At 47.4% G+C, this 9,376-nt stretch overlaps 1 long non-coding RNA gene across 1 annotated transcript in view; it reads right to left on the reverse strand.

Moving 5' to 3' along the window:
• Positions 1-3,327: 3,327 nt before the first annotated feature.
• Positions 3,328-9,376, reverse strand: part of LOC117202482 (uncharacterized) — a 123,009-nt gene continuing 116,960 nt past the window's right edge. The window contains exon 4 of the long non-coding RNA XR_004484890.2: positions 3,328-3,435. This is a non-coding gene — a long non-coding RNA (uncharacterized LOC117202482). The remainder of the gene's footprint in view (positions 3,436-9,376) is intronic.

A 9,376-nucleotide genomic window follows, 5' to 3' on the forward strand; every position in this document is an offset into this window, starting at 1 on the left:
CACACACTCCCCTCCCCCACACCACCACCACCGCCACCAAGTGCTTCTGACAGCCCCTGAAGTTCAGGAACTACAGCCCAGCCCAGGGACTTAATGTCCCCAACAGCCCTTGACCTGACTGTAGGTTTGCAAACTTCGGAGCTTCCAGGGTGAAATCTGCAACTAGTCCTTGTACACAGAGGGTAAGGAGAGACCTCCCCAGACTGGCAGGTGGCAAGGCAACTTATATACGAGGCTTGTCTTGGGCGCTGCAAGATGGTGGATCTCCTTCCCCACCCACCAGAATCTTAAAGCTTATGTCGAGGCCTTAGCGGGGCTCAGTCACACACCACCATCCAGATGATCTAAACACACACTACTCTCTCAAGGCTGTGTCCTTGGAACAGCTCCCATTGTGGGAACAGTAGGCAGAACGCACATTCCAAGGACAGGGGAGGGGTGAGGAGCCTCTAATTGCCCGGGTCCAGCTCAAGGGTCAACCTACAGTCATGTCCTCTCAGGGACCTTCTCCAATACTGATGGGCATTAAGAGATAACTACCCCAGCTCCCTTGTTCCTTGGGGGAGGGAGAGCAACAATGAGGCTTGTTCTGCACTGGCTCCCAGAGACCCCAGCAGGGCCGAGCCCCAGCTGCCCACAGTGGTAATTTTCTCAACCCTGCACCCTTTACTGCCATCTTTCCCCCCACCCCCCGTCTCGCTTTCCCTCCCCTACTGGTGCTTCTGGGATCACTTCCTAAACACAGTCCTTGGCCTCGAATCCTCTCAGGCTCTGCTCCTGGGAGGCCCCCTCAAAAGAGACAAGAGCCAGAGACAATGAGATAATTATGAATCTTGGTTAGATTTTAAAATGCCATAGATACAAGTAATAATCGTCGCATTCCCACCAGGGATCATATTCTGTGTTCGCCCCAGAAAGGGCACAGGGTAGGAAAGAGTGAGGGGCAGGATGAGGAACCAAGCTGCAGAAACGAGTGAGATATGGTCCCCACCTCACACAGAGTTGACAATTTAGTTGGGGCCAGGGGAGCTGACCTACGATAACACAGAGAAACAGAGAAAGCAGGAAACAGAAGATGCATTAAGCCAGCCTTACGTCTCTAGATTAGACCCTTGCATTTTCCACTAGGAGCAGGGGCCACCAGCAGCCACTGCTCCTGAAGTGGAGGTCCTCCAAGCCTCCTGGGTCTGAAGGCAGCAAAGTCTATAAGATGTTTCCACAGGTCATTATTATGTTTCACCTTCAAAAGAGCCTTATAGGGGCTTCCCTGGTGGTGCAGTGGTTGGGAGTCCGCCTGCCGAGGCAGCGGACACGGGTTCGTGCCCCGGTCCAGGAAGATCCCACATGCCACGGAGCGGCTGGGCCCGTGATACGTGGCTGCTGAGCCTGCGCGTCCAGAAGCCTGTGCTCCGCAACGGGAGAGGCCACAACAGTGAGAGGCCCGCGTACCGCAAAAAAAATAAATAAAAGAGGCTTATTGGTAAATGGGAATAGTATTATCGTCGTTCATGCCGTTTTTCATGTCAGGGAAACATGAGAGGTCCAAACGTGTACAAGTCAGAGCACAACTAGCTCTCAAGTCCTGCTGCTGCTCTGTGTTGCCGCAGACTTAGCTAAGGGCTGAAGTCAGCCAGGACCCCATGCTTCTAGGAGTCTTCTAAAACAGTTTAGCTAAGCTAAACTGTTGATTTCTGCTGAGGGAATACATAAGACACCACCCTGGCCCCAGCCAGCTCTGAACCCCGGGGAGGGGCACATCTCCAGAAGGAAGGGTTCCTGGCGGCTCAAGTCTGAGCCCAGCTGAGAATGGAGACTCAGTCTCCACCTCAGGAAGAGGGATTTTCCCAGCTCACCTCCTAACCTCACCTACCAAAGCTCGTGTTTTCTACCTCTTTACCTGCACACCCCCAGTCTGGCCTGGCCCCTCTACTCCCAGCGGACACCTCCTGCCCGCAGGGAACCAGAGGGATAGCAGAATTCTGGTTTCCATATCAACACCGCCAGGTTCACAAGGCAACGAGGGCCTGCCTTTTCACTCAGCTCAGTGTAACTGTCGGTAATTTCAAGTCAGCCTATGAGGTGAATTTGCCTGCTGCTTTCTCTGCACAGAAGCCCCCAGCATGGAAGAAAGGTGAGTCATCAGCCCAAACCACCCCATTAAGCCAGGTTCAAATCCAGTGGTCCTGAGTTTTCCCACTCACACCTGAGGAGGCCCATTAAATGGTTCATCATCTAAAAATCAATCCACGATCTCTGTGTATCTCATGGGCAGCGTCGGAGGGTGCATGTAACTTCCAGCCTTAGCCAGCATGTGCTGATACTCCAGTAAGGGCTGGGGCTCCCCAAGTCCTCTCTCTCCACCCTGCCGCCAGGTTAAAGGGGGGTGGGCAGGAAGGGGAGACACAGGCACCAGCTCCAAGGAGGGAGCCAGGCAGTTAGACCTGTATGGGTGGTTGGTTATCAGGAAACACTGGTCCTTGTGTCCAACTTCCAGTTCAGAGGGAGTTTTGTTTTGTTTTGTTTTGTTTTTTCGCGGTACGTGGGCCTCTCACTGTTGCAGCCTCTCCCGTTGCGGAGCACAGGCTCCGGACGCACAGGCCCAGCGGCCATGGCTCACGGGTCCAGCCGCTCCGCGGCATGTGGGATCCTCCCGGACCGGGGCACGAACCCGCGTCCCCTGCATCAGCAGGCGGACTCTCAACCACTGCGCCACCAGGGGAGCCCCAGAGGGAGTTTTGACAGCCTCCTTGGTACCTATCAGAGCCGCGTCCTGAGAGGCAAGAGTGGTCTTCCCAACAGGAGTACCCTGCCCTCCCCAAGCCTTCAAACACTTGCTCCAAGGTCTGCCTTATAATGAGATCTTATTCACTGCCAGAGTCTCAATTAAAAGACCCCTCATCTCTGATGCTGGCCCTGCTTGGGGGCTCCGGAGACACTGGCTGCTCTACTGCTCCGCAGCTAAAGTCTGGGATGCCTGCCAGTGTGATGCTCTGAAGGAGGGTGGCTGGTGCAGATTCCTGCCCATGTTCAGGTGAGTGCATGCTCACGGGTGGACGGGTCAGTTACTGGCAGCCAAGGTTAGGGGAGAGCTTTCAGCATAATTTTTAATCCATTGCATTTGGACAACATATTAAAACGTTTACTATGTGGATGGCACATTCCAACATCCTTATTAGAACAAGTGGACCAACAAAGGAGCAAGAGAGCAACTGCCAGCATTGAATTGAATTGAGCACTTTCTACATATTATATTATCTAATCTTAACCACCACCCTATGAAGTAGACTATTTTTTACAGTTAAGGAAATAAGGTTCGGAAGAGGGAAGTGACTCACCCAGGGTCACACAGCCAGGAAGCAGTGCTGCTGGAATTTGAACCCAGAACTCTGCGACTCCAAATCCCATCTTGGTAATACTGTTCCATGCTGCCTAAACCTGGAAGAGAAAGTTAAAAGGCAATTTTAAAGGCAGCAGTCCACACGCAACCACCCTGCACAGGAGATTGGTCAGATTAAAGAGTCTCTCGCATTAAAGGAAATGGGGACAGGGAAAGATGGGAAGTTTGCAGTAAAAAGTGAACCAGAGGGCTTCCCTGGTGGCGCAGTGGTTGAGAGTCCGCCTGCCAATGCAGGGGACACGGGTTCGTGCCGCGGAGCGGCTGGGCCCGTGAGCCATGGCCGCTGAGCCTGCGCGTCTGGAGCCTGTGCTCCGCAACGCGAGAGGCCCACGTACCGCAAAAAAAAAAAAAAAAAAAAAAAAAAAAAAAAAAGTTAACCAGAGACACCTGAAAACCTCAGTGTCACTAAGATGGGATTTCTCTAATCAGAATAAGGGTGCAGACAGGAAAAGTCCAGGATGAGGAGTGAGAGTAGTAGGCTGTGATTTCACCTGTCGAATTCAAGCTATCGGTGTAATAAATTTTTGTTGGTCCAGAGCCTCGGGAGTTTCGCAGGTGAAATCTGAAACCCGTCCGCATTCAAGGGCAGACCGCAAAAGGAGGTGGCCACTCCAGATTGGCAGGAAGCAGATTTAATAAGCAAAGAAACTTACTTAGGAGGCTTGTCTCCAGCGCGGCAAGATCTCTGAACCCGCCCATCAGAATCTTAAATGTTTAAATAGAGGCCTTAATGGGGTTCAGCCACGTACACCGTCCAGATGGTCTCAACACCTTACCCTCTCAGGGCTGCATCCTTGAAAATGGCTCCCACAGTGGGAATGGCTGGCGGAACTTACATTCCAAGGACGGAGGGGGGAGGGGGGAGGAGCCTCTGATTGCCCTGGTCCAGCTCACAAGTCAACCTGCGGTCATGTCCTCTTCCTGACCTCCTCCAACACCATGGAACTCTCCATCTGCCCACGACTGTTATGTGAGTGAAAAGTAAACACCTGGCAGTACCAGCGAGGGGGTCTGGAGTCAGGGTGCTCACTTAGCCTGCATGACCACTGAGAAATTGGGGTCTGGGCTCACGCCATGCCTGTTGGAACTGGGGCGGCGGGGGGCTGTGCTGGAGAGGGGTTGTCCAGCAAGGCCACAGTGAAATGGGGGGAGGACACAGCCCATAAAGGTGACATGTGTAGGAATCAAGGCAGAGGAGCTGGTCTGTATAATCAGGAGACTGGTTGCACACAGGGGAGATGGGAAAAGAACTGACCAGATTGGGCATAAGGCAAACCAGGTTTCTCGCTGTCAGAGAAGGAACATACAAATATGGAAAGGAGGGAGGCTAGGAACTAGATTGGAACTGGAGATGTCACCATGAACTCACAATGCTTAATGTCTACAAATGAATGTATGACCAGAGTTTAATCGTGAAGAAACAACAAACGGAATAATCTGAGAAACATTCTAGAAAGTATAATCTGAGTAACATTCTAGAAAGTATCTGGCCTGTGCTCCTTACAAATGTCAAAGGTATGAAAGACAAAGATATGGAAGACAAAAAACTGAGGGACTATTCCAGACTGAAGTGGACTAAAGAGATGTGACAACTAAATGCAATGCAGGATCCTGGACCAGAAACACAAGGGTGCTTATAAAGGATGTTTATTGAGGTAATTGGCAAGATTTGAATGAATCTGTGGATTGCATAGTACTACTGTATCAATGTTAATGTCATTGTTTTTATATTTCTACTGGGGTCAGGTAAAATAGTCTTTGGGGAAAATACACACTGAAGTATTGCAATATTTAGAAGTAATTAGCCATGCTATCTGCGCTTACTCTCAAATGGTTCAGAAAAGTATACAGAGAGACACAGAGAAAAAGAATAAGGCAAATATGATAAAATAGTAACAACCGGAGAATCAGATTAAGAGTATACAGAAATGCTTTGTTCAATTCTTGCAACTTTTCTATAAATTTTAAATTATATATTAAAAATTTGTAGAGACATTTTATTGTGTTCATTACTGCAGCCTAGCCTACACTAGCTAATATAGTAATGTAACTTTTCTAATAGGAGTTACAGTGTATCACTAACATAATAAATATTTATTGAGAGCCCTCTGTGTGCTAGGCACTGTGCAAGGGATATAGAACTAAAGAAGACAGGCATGGTCCCTGCCCTCCTGGAGCTTCCAGTGAGATAAGGTAGATATTAAACAAATTATATAATTTATATCGCAGTTATGGTAAGTGTTGGGAGAAGGCTTTACAACAGGGTGATCTAATCTCATCTGGGAGTGTCAGGGAAGTTTTCTCCAAAGAAATGGTGTTTAACAATTAAAGGAAGTTATCCCAGGTAAAAGACATTGACTGCAGTTGAAATAGGAGTGCTTAAGTGTTCAATATCCTATCATGATATTTGCAAGGTCCTGGACCTCCCCAAATGAAACTATTATTTTCTCATGAAAATGTTAAGAAAATGTCAGTGCTTACTCTGAGTCCACCCAAAGATTGTCCTTGATATTGGAATCATTTTAAATTCCCTGATTCTATCCTCACCACATTATAATGTATTATTTATACTGCAACCAGAGAATTCTTTTGAAAACACTGATAAGACAATCTCTCTCTCAGCTTCAAACCCTCCAAAGATTTTCCGTCTGTATCTGTTATCTATCGCCTCAATAATACTAGATAGCAAACCACCACAAAACCCCAGTGGGATATAACCACGAATATGAGAGGTTCTGCTGATTGGGCTGGGCTCAGCTGATCTTGATTGGGTTCAGGCAATATACCCAAAGGGGTCAGCTGCACATTGTTAGATCCCTCAGCTGGGATATTGGATTGCCCCAGCCACAGCTCCATAGTTCCATCCTCCAGCAGGCTGGCCAAGGCAGAGGAGCAAGAGGGAGTAAGCCTAATCAGGCAAGTGTTTCTCAAGCCTGCACTTGAATTCTGTTTGCTAACATACCATTGTTGAAAGCAAGTGGCACGGCCAAGCCCAGAATCATATGGAAAGGCAGTACTAATGATGCCAAAATCTTGGCTCTCTGTGCACCGGTGCTGAAAAGAAATATGGAGACAGAGTTTTGGAGGAACGAGGAAAACGGCTGTAACCTTTGCCTGGCAAAGGGAGAAACACAACAAGCTAGCATCTCAAGAACTGTGCCCCTCCCTTCCCTGGGGAATAGGGAAAGGTTATACAGCCTGGGTCTCGTGGTCTGGGGTAGGTATAAGGCTCAAATTAATGAAGGTCTTGCATTTCTTTCTTCTGAAAATTCATGGCCAAAGCTGGCATCAGGTGGCTCAGCAACTGGGTCTGATTTCCCTGAAGTTATCAGCCATGACCTTCTTTCTGAGATGAAGAGTGCTACAAGGGAGTATAGGGGGAGAAGAAATGCCAGGTGCAAAGGGTAATTCACATGGAGTCAGAGGGTAATCAGCTTTGTGAAGGGCAAGTCTAGCTACAAGTGTTTGTTAGTAGTAACAGCCTAAGAATAATCAAGATTGCTTAACTCTTACAGGCCTGTTTATGTTGTTTCCCCAGCCTGTTCACTGGTTCCTTATTTTTCTTGTTTATCAGAAAAGTCTCATTTCTGTTTTCGCTGCAACAGATTCCCCACTGCTAGTTCATTCCCTCCATATCAATGGAGGAAGGGAAATGGGCATCGTTCTTGTCTAGCTAAGGACAAAACTTCAGTTTTGCTCCATTTGACAAACACAAGCTGTCTGGCCCAGGGGCCCATCTATCTCCTACTTCACTAAGTTACATGACAACAGTCATGCATCTAAGGAGGAGTGAAGAACTGGGGTCATAGCATCTCACATAGAACAAAATCCAAGTGCCTCACCAAAGCCTACATGATCTGGCCCTCCTGACCTCAGATGTCATCTTGCTTTATTGATTGCTAATTTTCAGTGTTTAGCATAGAGCCTGGCACATAATAAGTGCTCAATAAATGTTTCTTCACTGAATGAATGAATGAACGCATGAACATTGTGTTCTCCCCTTGGCATGTGCTGATTAATTGGGCATTAACTTGTCTCTAAAAAATTCAACATGGTTGTTTTCTTCACTTCTTTTTAGTTTCAGTGTATATCATAGATATCATTATCATTATGAATCATTTCATTCATGAATCATATCATTATGAATTGGGCTTTATTTTAAGGTACTAATTTGATATCTACCCCATAAAGTTTCTGCAAAGGTGATAGCATGCTGGTGCCTCCTTGCAGTAAATACTTTAGGATTAGAGAAGGAAGAGGACTCAGCCTGTAGACAAATCAGAAAAAGGATTAGATTTCCCCAAACCATTGTTACTGCAATACCTCTGACAGAATGACTGAGTTAGGAGCTTGTTATCTCCTGGGATGTTCTGGGCCTGTAGTCTAAGTTTTGGGAGCCTTGCACAGTTGAATGGTTTTGGTAAATCCTGTACTCCAACTTGTTTCTTCTGGGAGCATGTTAAAGAGTTACTATGGATTCTAAAGCCCAGGCTGGGGGACTTCCCTGGTGGTGTAGTGGTTAAGAATCCACCTGCCAATGCAGGGGACATGGGTTCGAGCCCTGGTCTGGGAAGATCCCACATTCCGCGGAGCAACTAAGCCCGTGCACCGCAACTACTGAGCCTGCAATCTAGAGCCCACAAGCCACAACTACTGAGCCCACGTGCCACAACTACTGAAGCCCGCACACCTAAAGCCCATGCTCCACAACAAGAGAAGCCACCGCAGTGAGAAGCCACTGCAGTGAGAAGCCCGCGCACCGCAACAAAGTGTAGCCCCTTCTTGCCGCAACTAGAGGAAGCCCGCGCACAGCAACAAAGACCCAACGCGGCCAAAAATAAATAAATAAATTTTTTAAAAAATAAATAAAATTTTAAAAATAAAAATAAAGGCCAGACTGTCACTTCCACATCTGTGTTTGTTCACTCTGTGTCCCCAGCACATCGCTTAGGGGGCAAGAAATAAGTCTTTGTGGAGTGAACGAATGATCCAGGTAAAATGAAGTAAGATAATGAGAATGAAGAGAATATTAAAAATGACAAAAGAGTAGTGGCAGAACTTGGGAACTGATTTGATTAAGGATATAGAGGTGGCCAATGAAGTCAGTGAGCACCTCTGGTTCTTTGGAATCTGGGGGCCCACAAGCCAAATTTGCAAAGTTCTTCAGAAGTCAGGAATGAGGTAGCCGATTCTCTTCAATGCCCTGGCCATAATCCCCAGGACCCCATACCATTTCTGTGCACATCAGCCTCACTTCCAGCGCTGACAACTACGTCTCTGCCAGTGGCCTGCCTTCAGGCTTTTTGTCACTGTGAGAATCCACCAAGCACCGAGTTAACATCCCCTGATGAGTGTGGAGGTGTAACTGTCTCAGCTCCCTCACCCTTTGAGATAAATCTGATGTGTGTGTTTTTCGAGGTCTCTCAAAATTTCCCCCATGGAATTAATCTCCAGTTACCTAGTATGGTAGCTGGATTAATAACTCATTCTCTATTTACTACCTTTCCTTTTTAGATTAACTCCCCATCTACTTGTATTCTTTACAACTCCCAATAAAATGCTTGCACTTGAATCCACAGCTCACAATCTACTCTGTGGGAAACCCACACTAAGACATAGGTTGTGAGTAAAGCAATCCTAGTAGGAGAACTAAGCTCCAGCAAGACACACCTTGCAACTCACACGGGAGAACTGAAGGGACCCCCTTCTGCTCCCCCAACCCAGCGTGTCCCTTTCCCACTCATCCTCAGTCTCATTTCTAAAGATCCCAAAGCGCCCTGAATGTGCAGCTTTGCTATTTATTTCACAGGATGCAGAATCCATTTTTGTTTTATCTCTTTCCAGACAGTTGGTTTGTTTTAATGGACTGCTCTTCCGCCTCTACATAATTCTTCTCTAAATTAAATTCTCTCCTCAGCCCCACATAATACACACTGGGCTGTCAGCTCATTACTTTTACATCCTCTCTTGTTCCGTTTA

Source organism: Orcinus orca, chromosome 16 (genome assembly GCF_937001465.1).
Source record: "Orcinus orca chromosome 16, mOrcOrc1.1, whole genome shotgun sequence".
In the NCBI taxonomy this organism is placed as follows: Eukaryota; Metazoa; Chordata; class Mammalia; order Artiodactyla; family Delphinidae; genus Orcinus; species Orcinus orca.